General features: G+C 45.7%; 1 protein-coding gene across 2 annotated transcripts in view; it reads right to left on the bottom strand.

The window, feature by feature from the left end:
- LOC146868637 (keratin, type I cytoskeletal 18-like) overlaps positions 1-17,254 on the bottom strand; it is a 172,985-nt gene that overhangs the window by 46,677 nt on the left and 109,054 nt on the right. The window contains exon 1 of one of the 2 annotated variants that reach the window (XM_085612327.1): positions 2,148-2,288. The exons of the other annotated variant lie outside the window; for it this stretch is intronic. The gene's annotated coding sequence lies outside the window, so the exon portion shown is untranslated. Of the gene's footprint in view, positions 1-2,147; positions 2,289-17,254 lie in introns of those variants that run through there. 2 annotated transcript variants of the gene reach the window in all.

Raw genomic sequence — 17,254 nt, 5'->3', positions numbered from 1 at the left:
CCGAGGCTGGTGCAAAAGTACTACTCGTAACTTACCTTTGTGAATACCAGAATTCGTAACTTAGACTTTTGGTCTCAGTTTATCTTTACGAATCTGGCCCAAAATTGGCATTCTGGTGTCTTAGACAGAAAGGAAACAAATAAACCAGGAGACCAAGGGACAGATCAAAAAATAACCAGAACTGAGTACAAAACTTCTCGACACTGGTGCAATATTTGGGCTTCAGCTCCATACAGCCTCCAGTATATCTCTTGCGTTCCGATTTACTACATTCTCGACGCAGATTTATCAAGACTTCGCAGCACTGCAAACTCGCAGAAAGTGACACAAAGCTGCTCAAAGTCTTGATACAGTATTTACTTCCCAGCTACAAACCTTTTTGCGCTGAAAAGGTGCCCTTTTTCAGCACACACAGCCCTTTGCGCCACTCTCTATCGTGGGGGTGTTACATGGGTGGTACCCGGTTTATTTCAGTGCGAGACCCATGGTATTTGAAGCAAAACCACATCTACTAACATTTATTTACAGACCGGGTTTTGTGTGAAAAATAGCAGCCCCTCGAGACAAGCGCATAGTCTGAGTAATATAGTTACTTCTCAACAGGTTCCCACATTGCATGTGACCTGCACTGAACGGCGCACATGCAGTGTATGACGTCTTCTAAAATGTGTCTAGGCAGAGGAATTCATACTGGAAATGAATACTGCCATTTCAAAATCTACACTAAACATCACACACACACTACAGCTTCGCACCATGGTGCGAAGATGTGTGCATGGCTCTGGAGAGTCTGTTTGTGCACCAGCTTAAGGAAATAGAGCAGCAGGCCATATCAAGTAAATATGGCCCTGCACTGCTGTCACCCCCCCCCCCCCTCCAACAGAACAGCAGCTTTGGTAGTTACACTGCGTTGTGCTAAATGTTAGTAAATCTACCCCTCTGCATTATTGATTCCCTATTGCCACAGACAGTGCTAAGCTAATCAAGAGACACTTCGAGTAATACCCATTTACTGAACTGCAAAACATGAATACTTTTCCCTTGGCATATTGTTTGAGCCTTCTTCTTGAACATGTGTGTGCCACAATTCAATTGCATGTAAGACAGCTCAGCGAGTTAATGCTCAAACGGCAGGCACCTGTGTGGACTCTACTAGTTCCATGCCCAAGTCTGTAAAACAAACAATATCGGCGTGGATAATGGTGCAGTTTTTCGTGCAGCGCTAAGAAGGAGCAAGGCTCTAAAAGGAAGCGCCAGGCGCGCAACACCCATTGGACTCACAGGGCTTCAGCCCCCCCCGTCGTGTGTGGCAGCCCGGGCTGAGACACCTTCCCGGGCAAAAAAGCAGCCGCACCCGAGCACTTCACAGGTCTTTAAAAGACCATTCGCATGTTAATGAGGCCTCGCTGTTGTTTCACCCCTTCTAAGAGCCCCTGCAGCTCCACTCTGCCTATTGCTTAAAGTTCAGCCCCCCCCGAAATTTTTGCTCAGCCCCCCCCGAAATTTTTGCTCAGCCCTCCCCGAAATTTGGCTCTAGTTGCGCCTCTGGGAAGCGCTGTATAGTAAAGAAAGTTGCACCATAACGAAACGTTTCCTAAGACTCATTCATCAGTTTTCCCTTGCTTGCCAAATAGGTTGAGCGGTAAGAAACCTGGTAGGTTTGTACCTACCACTGAGCTCTTGACGCAGCCTGTCAGCTCAGGGTCGATAACTGGCCCTGTGGATTCAGCCTTCGGTCCTACGGTTTCACGACGGGAATCATCGAGTATAAATGGATAACAGCAAAACAGACTTTTTTTTTGCATATTTTATATAGCGCGAACTCGACCCGCAGGTATCGGAGCGCTTTACACGAGCACCGTATTTACATTACACATTCAGGCACGGGGAGATTAAGTGATTTGCCCAGAATCACAGGATGTGGACGCGACCCCGAGGTTCGAACCCTGGTTTGCAGCACCCAAGGCGGCAGTCTAGCCGACAGACCACATCTCCCCCCAAGACTATTTACAGCTATTGGAACCGACACGCCTGTGGTTAGTAAGTGACATAAAGTCCTGCGCCGGTGCCTGGAATGTATAAACCGCGGACGTTTCTGTGTCGAAGAATGCCTGCTCTGTCATGTATGTCTAAACAGGGACACTTACTGTCTGTGGCGGGCCGGGCAGGATGCTCGCAGGCGGTGCTCTTGCAGGTAGAGTGTCTCGCCGTCACCCGAGGATGAGCCCCGGGGATGCTTATATTGCCAGGAGTGGCAGGTAAACTGATCTGCTTCACCAGGCGTGGGCGGGGACTCAGGGCCACGCCAAGGAAGCGCGGTGGCTTCGAGACACTAATTAACCAGATGAGGCCTCGGTGGCGGGTACATTACAGCCACTGTAACCTGAGACCCACCCGGAGCAGTTTAGAGGCTCCGATGCCCTCTCACGGACCAGAGGCGGGAGGGCGCTGCCCCACCCTGCCCAGGAAGCGGCCTTTGTTAGACATGGAAAGGTGTGGGTGACAGGTGATACACTCAAGGGGCAGAATTACTAGCAAGCACGAAAGCACGAAAAAAAGATGTGAAAAGAGTCAATGAAATGAGAATATCTGAAAACGGGCTTTCCCAAGAACGTGTCGGAAGAGAAAATGCTAGCAGCGCCACAAAGGACCGTTTTTACTTGGTTGAGCTTTGCTTAGTCCAGTGGTTCCAAAACTTTTTCGACCCGTGGTTCCCTTGACCCATTGGCCATTGCCCTTGGCTCCCCACGGTTACTTTTTTTGGAGGGCGGGGTGGGGGTGGTTGTAAACCTGGCCTCAGGAGTACTTACATTTTTCTCCCTAAAAATAATTGGAATGAAGCTGATGAATGTATTATGATCATATACGCAGGGTGTTTTGTATTACTAAGGCGGCGCCTCTAATAAAATATTCCTAGTTACACTTCTTTACCCATGCCTTTTTTAGAGTACCCTCTTAAACTTTTTTTATCTCACTTAAAGTGCTAGATAGCACCCCAACGCATGTAGGCCCCATTGCCAAAGTGTTTCTGTGCTTGAAGAATATTTGCATGCACTTCCATTTCTATCCATGTCATACGCGCCAACACTCCTGTCTCAGCAGGGTGACTCACAATTTTTTAAACCACATACAGCTTTATTTTTGCTATGTCCTCCCTAAAATTGCCTCCAAATCAATGCAAGTAAAATAAATTCCTCTGGTTTTTTTGTTGTTTTTTGGTTTTTTTTTAAACGTGCCTTTTTCTTGCTTCCAATGTTGGCATTATGCCATATATGCCGTTTTACTTCCCTGTGTTCAAGGCGAGAGCCGGCCTGTCTGGAAGTGTGTTTACTGAAAGAAATGTGTACTGGAAGTACCTATGATTCAAGTACAAATGTCAATATTTAATAATACTTAGGGTGTTTGATAGACAGGTAACTGTACTTTTCTGATAACTTGCATTGGTACATAATGCATTTGGAAAAAAAGTAAACTATTAACAAGTTTAACAAAATAAATCAGGCATCTTCTGCCTACTTTGGGAGTGTTGGAATGTGGGGATCCAGTGAAATATGGAGGTCATCTCCCGCGAGATGCCATCAATTAAGCACTATGTTTACAGCTTTAGGCATGTCACTTACAAATCATTAACAGCATATGTTTAAGTCTAATTAGTTTAACTGAAGCCAACAACCCTTTCAATGTTAAATGCATTAAAGTGCTTGGTGCACGGCTCCCCTGGCTAGATTTGACGGCGCCCCAGGGAACCACGGTGCACAGTTTGGGAACCACCGGCTTAGTCCCTAGAGTCGGAGCTCATTGTAGAATCCGGCATCAGCTTTCCCTTTTCCGGTGCAGTTTGTATGGACCGCAGGACACTTTTTTGTATTCAGGTGCCTGATAGTCAAATGTTTAGTATGGTTTGTTGTGAGAAATCCAACCTATATAGTTTTAAAGGGGTAATGAGTGTAGAAAAAACACATTTCTATTTATCCAGACCAACAATCACCATCAACAGGCATTCCAGAATGTACCTTTGTGAGATCTACTATGACCTCGTGCAGGGGAAGGCCCCTTTAAGAGTCCCTCCACCTGGATCTCCTTTCGGTCCCTGTGCTGTGTGACTCCCTGTCTGCACCTGAAAGTCATGCTCCCACCATCTTGTGACTCCCCATAGCCAAGGCTCATTGGCTCCCCAACCTTATCTGAGACCGAGTGATAATCGATTTCTTTTTCATTGCCAAGGCTCATGAGTTCATCTAGTTACTCTATGCGCAGTCCTGAGATTTGTGGACTGCCCACTCCGTGACTCCCTTTTATTTCTGAGGCTGACCATTTTGTGACCCCCTCAATACATAAGAGACTCGAGGATTGAGGGTGGTACACCCTGTCTATACATGGCACTCATGGAATGCCCATCCACCCTGTGGCTCACTATATCTGAGAATACAGAGCAGTGACTCCCTGTCTATAGTGAGACTTATGTGCAGTCCACGTTACAACTCCTTATATAGCCAAGACTCGCAAGCTCTAGCCAGACCCACAGCTGATGATCCGTCCACCCTGTGACTCGGTCGATCGAGACCGATGGGCTGTTCACACTGTGACCACCCTATCTATACTTGTGACTCTAGGACCAATCACCCTGTGACCCCCTATCCATAGCCGGGCCTCATGGGCTATGCGTGTTATGACCCCCTAGTTACATCTGAGGCTCAAAGTATATCTATATTGTAACTCCCTGTTTACACCTGAGACTCACGTACCATCCATCTTGTGACCTCCTATCTATCACTGATACTCTTGAGTGGATCGCCCTATAATCCTCTATTCATTACAAAGATTCATTAATTAAAGACTATGGCCTACATGCATCAAAGCAAAAACCGGTCGCAAACGGGCAGATTTTCAGAATCTGCCCCTTTGCGACTGGTATTTTTGCATTTGGGATGCATCATCCCAAATGCAAAAATCGCAATTTAAGTAATCTCTAAATTGCGATTACTTAAATTGCGATTGCATTTAAGGAATCTCAAATTGAGATTCCTTAAATGCAATGCATTAAAGTAAAAATGTTAGCGATTTCGCTAATGGGGGAGCAAATTACCATGAAGTTGAACTTCATGGTAATTTGCAAAAACGTTGAAAAATGCACTAAAGTGCATTTTTCAAAGTTCCATTTTACACACACACATGCCCTTGGGGCATTTGTGTGCGCAAGATGTACTCATATGCAGATTTCAGGGGTGCAACAGGGTGTCTTTTAGACACCCTGGCACCCTTGAAATTGCATGAGCAATTTGCGATTCTCTAATTGAGAATCGGAAATTGAGAAAGACTTCCCATTCATTCCTATGGGCCTCTAGGCCCATAGGAATAAATGGGGAGGTATTCCTTAATTGCGAGTCGCAATTTGTGAGTCGCAATTAAGGAATGTTTAGAAATCGCTATTTTGTAAGCGATTTCTACATGCATAGCCTTTTGCTATTCCTTATTAGCGAATCCTTATTTTTCGCTAATAAGGAATCGCAAATGGCATTGTTGATGCATGTGCCAGTATGTTTCTCCCTCTCTATGCCCAAAACTAAAGGAACTTCCACGTATGACTGCCTATCCATTCCAATGCTTGTTGGCTGTCTGCCGAGTGGTATACTGTGTATACTTGACACGCATGGAATGTCCACCTTACGACTCCCTATCTATATTATTATTATTATTATGAAATTTTGTAAAGCGCATGGTTACGCCCCCGGCGTGTCCCCGCGCTGAGAAGAAGTGAGAGGCGGCTAGAGCAGGGAGGTTAAATCAGTGCTGAGCGAAAGAGGTGGGTTTTTAACGCACTGCGGAATTTAGTCTCTGAAGGTTCAAGACGCAGCTCTATCGGGAGCATATTCCAATTTTTGGCTGCAAGAAGCCTGAAAGATCTCCCCCCCATACGAGCTTTACGAATTTTGGGGACGGTTACTAGTCCGGTGCCAGAGGATCTAAGCATCCGCTCCGGTCTATAGGGGGTGATGAGGTTGTGAAGGGGTGCGGGCGCCCTGCCCATGATAATACGGTGACACATGCAAAGTGCTTTGAAGGTAATCCTTTCTCTGACCGGAAGCCAGTGAAGGGATTTCAGAGCATCTTTAGAGGGCGTTCTTCTAGGAAGCCTCAACACCAGCCGGGCTATGGCATTTTGTAGTACCTGGAGACGGTTAAGGTTTCTCGCTGTTGCTCCTAGATACAGGAGGTTAGAATAATCGAGTCTAGATGTGACCAGGGCATGTACAAGAGTCTGCCTGGCACTAACAGGAAGTAGGTCGAGGATTCTCCTTAGACTCTTGAGCATGCCGAAACATACTCCGACCACCCGATTAATCTGGGGAGTGAATGAAAGGTCTGAGTCAAACATCACTCCCAGATTTTTGGCCTGTTGACAGGGCACTGGAGTGGAACCCAGGCAAGCTGGCCACCAAGCCGATGACCACACGTTCGGTCCACCTCCTACCACGAGCACTTCAGTTTTTGACCCATTCAGCTTCAGGCAGTTGTCAGACATCCAGGATGCAAGCTCCTGCATGCAAGCACTGAAGCTGGATGCCGCAGCATCAGGTGCCCGTGACAGCGAGATGACCAATTGTGTATCATCTGCATATGACACTAGTTGGATGTCATAACTTTCCACAATGGTAGCAACAGGGGAGACATAAAGATATATATGGGACTCAAGGGTCATCCACCCTGTGAAACCCTGTTTGTACCCACGACTTAAGTGTCATTCACCTTGTGGGTGTCTATCTATACACAAGACACATGAACTGCCTCCTATCTATATCCGAGGTTCACGTTCTTCCTGTCTGAAACACCACAGCTGTGCCAGAGATGCAGAGGCGGGCCTCCACATGACTTCTCAAACCATACCTGAGATTTATACACCATCCATCTTGTGACTTACTGTTTATAGCCAGTGCCCATAGGCTGTCCACTTTATGATTCTCTATGTCTCAGACTTCAGTGCAATCACCTTGTGTCTCATTATATAAATCTGAGATTCTAGGGCCACACCCATATCTAAGACTGTCCACCTCTTGGCTCCCTATCCTTGTTCAAAACTTTAGGGCAATCCCACCTTTGCATTCCTGTGTAAATCCAAGACTCATGGGTCATTCAACTTGTGGCTCTCTATCTAAAGAAGAAACTAACGAACTGCATCATTGAGAATCTCTACCTGTAGTCTGTCCACCCTGTGAATCAATAGCTCTACCGGAGGCCCATGATTTTTCAACCAGTGACTCCCTATCTATACTTGAAACTTGTAGTCGTTCCACCCTCTCACTCCCTATCAGCACCAGCGGCTGCTCCTCTGTTATGGCGCAGGAGCACCACCCCACTTCTCAGAGCCAACCGATAAAAAAATAGAATGATAATTAAACAATTTATTATCATTTTATTTTTCCCTGGCTGAGCCAAGTCTGCTGAGTGGCCGAGTCTGTGGCGGGATCATCCTCTATGGACAGCAGCATGGAGGAGGTGAGTTGGGTACTGAAAGTGCCCATGGCGGTTTAGCCGGCTGTTTTAGGATGGCCAAACCAACATGCGCACTTACATTTCTCCAACCCAACTGTGTTGCACAGCCAGATAAGGCACAGGCTCTCTGTCCCTGAGCAAGTGTCAAACCAGCCCATTCAGACCAATCATGGATAATAGCATGAGAGCATCATCTAGATTGGGTGGGGAGTCTGGGAGCCTGTGCAGTGTGGCCCATGGGCTGCGATCGTGGAAGAAGCTGGGCCCTAGCAGCTGTAGTGGCAAGTAAGTCCTTTTTTAAAATATTATTTCCCCAGTGCTGCTCACCACTGCTGTATTGGAAGCAGCTTCCACTGATCAGCACCTGAGACTCATAGTTCCTCCACCCTCATACTTCCTATCTACACCTGAGTTTAATGTTGCATCCTTCCTGTAACACACTTTTGACAAATCCCTCAATTCATGGCTTAGCCACTTGAATGTCATCTTTCGGATTCCAAAACAGCCATGACCTATAGATTATAAAGATATCTCTGTAGTAGGTATAACAACCCTCAGGTCATCTTCAGTGACCTGTGGATTACATACAGATCTCTCACTCATGTTCTAACCAGAAAGATGCAGAACCACTCACCATCATACCCAAAAACTGCGCACCCCATCTACCTCTTTAGCTCTTTACATGTACCCCTGTCTTCTCCTGTGTTTGAACAGGGAGCTGTCTCCCCTCTATAAAAGCCAAATTAATTGGCTTTATGGATATTTTATTTAGAATATCTCTAGTGATTTGTAATATGCTTGTTGCAACACAGAAATAAGAAACTGAAAAGTCTGAAAGGGGAAAATGAAAAATGTTGGAGTTGCTCTCAAGGGCATTATACCAGACATCAGTGGAGTTGCTCTTTTTATGATATGTGGTTTCAGAGATGGGTTGCCAAAACTTCATCCATGGATCAACATTTCGTTGGCCCGGGCATCAATATCCAAGGGAGACGTGGCTATTCCCAGTACTGCATGCTTTACATTGAAGGAGCCAGGTAGGGAGATTGATTTCCTTCTGAGAACCCCGAACAGTCGTTTCGACCTGCAACACAATGTCCAGAAACTATTGTCTCAATGTGTGTCAGAGAGTGAAGCATTCAGCATTTGGTACCCAGCCCCTACCTTTGTACACACAGTGCAACATTTAGCAATTTTGGTGGCACCCTAGACCACCAATACAATTTAAGACAACATCTCTGCCATCCCAGCAGAGGATCACCACACTGCATTAAGAGGTCCCTGCCGGCCTGGCAGGGATGCCTTCTGAGGAACTGAATCCGTTAATGCACTTTTCCTCAAACTGCAATGCTGGCTGTTTGCCACGTCAAAGAGGTTGTTCGATGGTTTCTTTTTGTATTACAGAGACAATCCACCAACGTGGGGGTGGGTTTCTGAAAAGCAAACACAAATAAATGGCTCTGAAGTGGAGGGAATTGTCTTCCTGCATGTGGAGCATTGATCATTTTTCTTGCCTGGGTCCGCCTTGCTTCGCAAGGAGGTCCAGAGCAGGAAAGATATGCGTCCAAAGGCTAGCCCTAAATAGTGGGAGCCTTCTAATACACTGACCAGGAAGTCCTGTGGCCAATGAGCTGTCAATTCATAGATTTCCAGGAGATGAGTCAGCTACATCATAGGAAACCTGGCCATTCCCCCAATGCTAAGTGACGTGTGGGAACTACAGACTGGAGCTTTGGTGATTCATAGAAGGGATACCACTCTGTCAAACTCTATGAGGCCCACCGAGTTTCCTGAGGATCTGGAAAAGATTTGGATCCGTAGAATGAGCTTCCTGTGAGACAGGGTTTGATGATCTTATTTATTTGGTAGATATATCAGTGGGTGATGCAAAGGCGCTGTCTGGGAACATTTGAGGCCTGGTCTGGAGTTGGTTGATCAAGTCCCAGGATTTTTGCCAGTCTGATTGCAATGTTTTGAAAAGCTTGGAGATAGGTTTATTATGTTGCTAGGCCAAGGTAGTGCAGCACAGTTTTTTTTTGTGTGTTTACCACTAATATTCAGAGGGCGTTGCAAAGGGGTTGAGAGAAATCAGGTGTTAGTCTGTTAAAGAAGACAGTGAACCTGTTGAAAGGCAGGGGGCATGGAGACGGTGCAGGTTAAAGTTACTTAAGGGCACAAGGTATAGTTAAATGAGAACTATAACTGGTGAATTTCTGTGGTTTTTAGAGTTTAACACATTATGTTGTTACTGAACATTTAACCTATCTATGACGCTACTTTAACCTTTGTTACTCTCTCTCTCTCTCTCTCTCTCTCTCTCCCCGGCTTAAACACATTTTTTACCTGGCGTTTTCTGAGTTTAGAGCCCGATTTTTACATTGGAACAAACATGGGAAACAACGGGTGCAAATGGAAATTATACTGTTTTTGTGTGTGCTATTTTAAAAAAAAATATATATATGCTTTTCCCTCACAGTTATCACCAGCAAAATATGATAGTGCGTGCGAGTGAACACTGCTAGTGCAGTTTGTACAAAGCTGTAAAAGAGCACTGGTACCTAAACGGGCCCATTTCAGCACGAGACCAAGGTCTACATGACATTGTCTAGTCTCTATTTTTCCACGGCGATGTTAATTTAAGGAGTTGTTTAAGGCACTGTCCAGAAAGAAAAAAAAAGTGTCTAGTTGTACGTCAAATTACGTGACCCTATCTCTAGGTCAATCGCACGTGCCTTGTGTCGCTCTGACCTTCCCAGGCTCGAAACAGCTGAGCAAAGCGCCCTGGACTCCTTTCCTGGGGTTTCACTCCAGTGCTTGGTTTAAGAGGTCTCTGTCTGAGATATTTACGAGGCTGCCTTAGGAGGCTGTAAAGGCTGGAGGTTATCTTATCTTGTCATTTGCTAAGTACACAGTCCCTACCTTTGCTTCTTCCAAAGCCTCGTGTTAGGGCAAAAGATATGTTGTGTATCGGGCAGCTCCTGGTGAGAGGCTGTTACCTAACCTTCCCACAGGAGTTTCTTGGGCCCCAGTCAATATTTGGTCCATACATAGCTCAGTCAAATTATAGGAATGCTTCGTTTTGCTGTTGCTCTCAGTTAAAATGTAACAGTGTTAATTTATTAATCAGCGTTACTCACCCCTGAAATTAAGGCCAGATGTACAAACCATTTATAGGTTCAGAGTTTGCGACCATGGCTTTTCTAATGTACCAATTCCATTTTAAGAGTCAGTACATTTTTATCAACTCCTAAAATGAGATTGTAATCCCATACTGACTCCGCATGCGGAAGCGGTCTGATGTGGTGGTTCCTTCTAAATACCGGACGTATTAATGTTGTACAACTGTTATCTGGTTGAAAAACATTGAAATGTTAAAGACTCCTGAGTTAGGGTGGTAACCCATTCTCAAAATGGAAGGGGTCCCATCGGGGCCCCTTCCCCTTTGTGAATGTAGAAAAAAAAGTTTGTTTGAGAGTAGGCAGTATCCCATAAGACTATTCTCTAACAAACTTGAGAAAAAGTACACTTTTTTTTAAACACAGCAGAGTTTCCTTTAAGGAAAAGGGCTGCATTAAAAAAATATATAAATTCTTTATTGAACAGTATTCATAGACTGGATGGTCTGCTTACCTTACAAGGCCACCGTCCCTGAGTTGGCCAACAATTGGCGTGAGTCACAAGTTGCGGCCTACCTCCTTAATATTCATGCGGTATGTCAGATTTGTACCCACTCCGAATCAGAACTTCATGAACCTACCCATTAGTACATAGGTTAAATACAACAACTTTTTTGGAACCAGTATTTAGCACATGTGGTCCTTAACATTAACATATGTATTTCTGCTAAATTCCTGGACTATGAAAGTATCCCAAATTTGCAGCGCAGTCACATGAGGATTGTTATATAATTAAACATGGAACCCGTTGAGAAATATATTGCACAGATTTTCATGTATTAAGCTCGCTATTCACACACACACACACACACACACACACAGCTGCCTGCTGCCACTGACATGCATTGGGTTCATTTCCAGTTCTGATCTTCATGGCCATATTGCAGCTAAGAGCATTCTGAGTGGGCTTTTGCCCCATTTTTGAATCGCAGTGGAATAGATTGGAGTGGGCTGATCCCCCTTTGCAGGGAGGTGCAGTTAGCAGCGGCACCTACCTTTGGGCATCCTCAAGACCCCAAGGGGTTCCTTGGAGTTTGGGTCCTTCATCTCATGAAAGAGTGGTGGGTGAGACCACTGCTCTGACTGGGTATGCAGAGAGCCATGCTTGTGCAATGATATTTTCCACCGTCAGGAAAATGTAATTTTACCATCACCCTTCCCAAGTAATGGGGCTGCATGTGATGCTTTCAAGGTCATTCTGGTGCCCTCTGGTCATGGTGCCCTATGCTGTGGCTAGGTTTGATTCTTCGTAGAACTCGCCTGTGCTTGGCGCTCATCAGGGCGTCCATGAGGAAGCTTGTATATTGCAGGAAATTGCGACAGGCCCAAGTTGATCCCCTGAGATCCGCTTACAGTTTTAAATGTGCAAATGTTGCCTATTTAGGTCTACTTCCATCCTTTGCGGTCGATGTTTTGTACATATTTTTACAAAATTTCGTTGCAAGATGCATGTCTTAGCACACAGAGAACAGCTTTCTTGCTACAACAAGTCAAGTCACGGCTATTCACATCTTCACCTTAGATGTATTTCCAGTAACATTATCGAGGCACGTATTATCTTCAGGCCCCTTTATCTGTCTGTGTAGATGGAAGGAACTTTTTAACCCTAAAAACTTCAACATCTAACAATATAGTCAATTTCTTCTAACAAAAGAGTGTCATTCATGTAGGTCAAGGTTTGTCAAAATAACAAAAAGTTTTAAACAAGCATTGGCATAGCCAATAGGTCTCGCCTTTGGGACCTTAGAAGTGTTTAACCATGCAACAGTTGCATAACTAAACACTTATAAGGTCCCAAAAGCGAGACCTATTGGCTATGCCAATGCTTGTTTTAACTGCTGCAACCTATTGAAGCCTCACGGAGAACATCAAAGCGGCCGTGCGGCCGCGAAAGTGAAAGTAATCCCGGTAAAGCGCGGCGCGCGCACCCGCGCACATGCACTGTAGCTCTAGGCTGGCCTGGTAGCACTTTTTGGAGCCCTCACAAAATGTCTCGCCAGACCAGCGCATGCGCTGGGTCAGGCGAGACCTAAAAAAAGAAATAGGTTATCAGGACACACGTACAAAGTGGCAAACCCGAGAACTTCACCATTTGTAGCAAGGGAGATTGAGATCTCTGGGGGACTATTTAACACTCCAGGCTCGAGTCTCATCAGGACCGAGAGAAAAATGCTCCTAGAATATGTAACTCCCACCCACCCAGATGCTGTAATCACCTTCCTTCCCGCTCTTCAGATAGGAAATGACGGCCCTCCTCTACAAGCAGATCTCATCTCTTTGTAACCTTTTGAAGGATGGACCCTTCATTTGATCCCACTTTCCTGCTTACATCGCCTCTTGCCTCCTATGTAATATTCCTCTCTACTCGCCTTTGCACCTTTGCCTTACATCTAGGATCAGGGGCGGCTGGTGCCATTTAAAAGTGGTAGGGCGTAAATGCCTGTCCTGAATGCTATATTGCTGTGCACCGCCTAGAAGCAGCCATGAAACGGAAGAAGGACTCGCATTCAAGGCCTGCCAGGGAGCCTTGTTTCAATACTTGGAGAAGTTTGTTGTAGATGCAAAGCATCGGTTGTCACACCGTAATACACACGTTTGAGAGGAAGGACACGTTTTTATCACGTCTGACGTGTAACACGTCCAGCTTCTGGAGGCAGTGAATGCAACTAATAAATAAATAAATAAATAAGAGGTGAGAGCATTCGGCTTACTGACGAGGAGAACAAAACGGCACAGTGAGAGATATATCAACGAAAGATCTGAAAACAGAATATCAGAAAGAGATATAAAATACATTTTTAAACATAAATCTGGAATGTTATAGAATCGACGCAATAGGATACAGCAGAAAACATTAATCTAACAAAATAAAGATATCGACACTTTTAATCGTGGCCTGACGATCAGTCGCGGCCAGCATTACGGGCGGGTGGGGTGTGGTGTAATTTGAAATTGGGTCATCGCGCTGCGCGGGGGGATGAGGCGGAAGGGGTTTAAATGGGAAAAAAAATATAAAATAAAACTTACCGTCCCGCGCCATCTTCTGGATGGTTCCCGACGTCCGGTCCTGACTCCTGGGTTTTCAAATTCCGGCCCGCCAGCTGCAGCTCTCCTCGCGTCATCAGGTAAGGCAGCCTCCCTCCCTTCCCTCCTCCAATCACAACTGGTGAGGCGACTCTGAGAGCGCCCCACCCGGGCCATTTTGTATATGTAGGCTGCTGCATGCAGCATCCTACATAGAGAAAATGGGAGAGTGGGCGGTCCTGCTCGAGGGCAGGGGGGAGTGGCTTGCCCACTGTTGCGCATACTGACTGTTTGGTCAGCCCCAGGGCCGACCAAACAGTCAGTATGCACAACAGTGGGCAGGCCACTCCCCCCCTGCCTTCGAGCAGGACCGCCCACCCCCAACCAGGCACTTCTGCTTTCTCGTAGTGCGAGAAGCAGAAACATAAATGGTAGTTATTACCATTTATGTTTCTGCCTTCTCGCACTGCGAGAAAGCAGTGAGGCGGCGCCCAAACGCCCCAATGGAGGAGCCGCCACTGTCTAGGATCCTACTAAATTAATTCCGATATGTACGTAGATGTAGTTACACCCACAAGACGTATATATATATATATACGTCTAGCACGTATTTCATTTGTTATGAATTGTTTTGCTGGTTTGTTGCATTTTATGTATCAATTTTCTTCCATCAACCCGGCTACTTTTGTTTCCGATTGATTGTCGGCACCTTTTTAAGTAAACACACTCTAAGTTGCAGTATTTCTATTATGTTCATTAACACTGAGCATTGTGATTGGGTGAACCCTATTTTAAATTGTATGGTCCGGCACCAGCGCGTCAGGTGATCAAGATCGCGGAGGCGATCGAAACGCGTCTGAGGCGGACACTTGTCTGACAATGAAATAAAAAGTCAGAATTGAAAAATTTGGAATCGTTTGCTGTTTTTACTGTTGGACGTCAGCATTGTGCGTGGTGAAGAGGTCCTTACCTGTTTGCAGCTCCCTTTGTCTTACTGGGGAGTTCAGGACTTTGGTTCTATACAATTTCTTCCGGATATCGGCTGAACTCCGGATTTCTGGACCCTCTCCCTTTTAAGTGGCGTGTTCGTGTTTGGCCGGACATCACATCTGTGATTCTACGTGACTCGGAAGGAGTAATCTGGCCACGCCCCCCGTGCCTCGCTACAGTGTTGCAGCATATCTCCGTAAGCCAGGCGAGGAAGTTTGTTTCTCTGGAGTCGGCGGACCCCGGACGGCTCTCTTCAGTCGCCGGTAAGGAGTGGGACACTGTCTTCAAAGAGGTCATTTAACGGGTTGGGAGATCCTTGCCGTTGCTTTAAATTTGAATTCTTCGTCCTCAACCAGCAAAGAAGCGGTTCCATTTATCTAACGCACTTGAAGCTTGCTAGTTTCCAATGTCAGCCCAGGACACGCTGCGTGACCGGGAGGCTGCAGCAGAAGCGTTATTTGTTGATTTACCGACTGCCAATGTTACAAGTGAATCGCTAACCCATGAGGGTAATACAAACGATGTAAGGAGTTTACTGAGAAAATTGGAGAAACTTCAGAAAACCGAGCTATCCAAATGGTGGGAGAGTAAGTCCCTTGAGAAGTATCGTGATGTTGGCAGGGTGCCACGGGGGTTGCGAGTCATGATCGCACCATCTTATGAAAACCCGCACCCTGAGATGCTCTCTGAATGGGCCACAAACAATCTCCAAGCCTCTATGAACATGGTTCACATCCTGATCAAGTACGCTGTAATTGACAGAGAGAGGATTCTTAAAGAGATTACTGAATTAAATCAAATTCTTGATGCTCATGATCAGAGGGATGCTATTGCTAAAGGCAGAGTCTTGATAGCCAACAAACTGAAACAGTATGAAGAGACTATCAAAACCCGCAAAGCCTTCAAGTTCGCCAGGGATCGTGATGACTATCTGGCGGGAAGGGTTTTCACGTTTTCCCGCAAATTCGACAATGTAAAAAGGAAAGCCCTTACGGAGCAAGTCCAAGGGAATCGTGATCCAGTTACCAATGACGACTCCAATACTCCAGGGGACTCTGATGTCAACTCTCTGACCAGTGGAGACTCGGATGAAGGTCCCAGTACAGGGGTCACATCTAGTACAGTGGCCATCAGACACACTTTGGGGGAGGAGCTTAATTTTTTAACTATGGACAGGCGAGCAACCCTCCGCCCCAGAAATCCTCAAAGCCAAACAACCGCAGCAAACGGCGGAGAGAGAGGCGCAAATGTCGCCTCAAAACCATCAAACAGGGGCAGAGGAGGACGGAGATGGAAACGCTAGACCCATCAGATAACACAATTATCAACTTGACGGACATTATGTTAACAAATGCTGAGCAACAACTGCTAAAATTGGGGCTATCATTCTGTCCGGAGTCTAACTTTTCCTATAAACAGTCTCGCATAGATGTTTACAAGTTCATCCGAAAAATTAAACTCAAAAAATTCTTCCAATTGAATAAATCCATCAACACGGCCACCACTTCTGACTTGCTGTTGGATCCACTGCAAGTTCGGGACTCTGAGACACTTCAAATTATGCAATCCTTGGCTAAGGAGAGTTCGGATCTTACTGTATCTGGCATTGTACCGGAACAAGTGGAAGGAATTAACACAGGATTGGCGGCTGCCAGTCCATTCCGTCCTCCTTCAAGTTTTTATCCAATCATGCCCAAGGACTCTGTTGATGTGTTCAGTGACATGGTAATCAGTGACCTTAAAAGTTTGAATCTATCCACTTTCTCCAAGTGTAAACAAATAAATGCAAAAATGAGAAATTATTGGGCACTGATCAAGAAAATTCGTGGGAATGGTCAAATTGTGGTGATGGGTGCTGATAAGGGCGGTGTTAGACCTGGCATCATTGGCATGAGTCTCTCCTCCATTTTTTTCTGTTTGCCTCCTCTGTTTACGATGTTTTTGCTGGATTATTGCTTTGGGCACTGTGCCACTGCTGATCAGTGCCACAGTGCAAGTGCTCCCTATGTTAAATTGTTACATTGATTGGTGTTACCATAATTGGCTTGGTTGACTTACTGTTCAGACCCTAGTCTAGTGCACTGCGTGTGCCAAGGGCGTGTAAGTTAACTGCTGCTGGTGGGCTTGCAGCACTGGTGGTGCCACCCACAGAAGCAGCGTGCAAAATGTGTCTCAGGCCTGCCACCGCGGCGCCTGCGTGCAGTCCCTGACTGCCATGTCGACTTGGTAAGGAAACACACTTACCAGTCTCTAAACCTTCACTTTGCCACATTTCAGACACCTCTATGGTAGGCCCTAGGGCAGGGTGCATTGTTGGTAAAAGGTAGGTCATGCCCTGATGTGTGTGGCATGACCTAATAGTGAATTACAGCCATTTTCGTTTTTCACTATTGAAGGGCTACCTGCCTCCAATAGGCCAGACTGAGCAGACTGATTATTAACTCCATTATAATCTATCTGACTCAGGGAGCATGGTAGCATGTCGAGTTTAGTATCCCTGAACTCAGAATTTAATAACACACCCTTTAGGATGGATGGTTTTTAAATTCTATGTTTGAAAATAACACTTTTAG

This window comes from Triturus cristatus, chromosome 1_2 (genome assembly GCF_964204655.1).
Source record: "Triturus cristatus chromosome 1_2, aTriCri1.1, whole genome shotgun sequence".
Lineage (NCBI taxonomy): Eukaryota > Metazoa > Chordata > Amphibia > Caudata > Salamandridae > Triturus > Triturus cristatus.
This window is presented reverse-complemented; position numbering and strand designations above follow the sequence as displayed.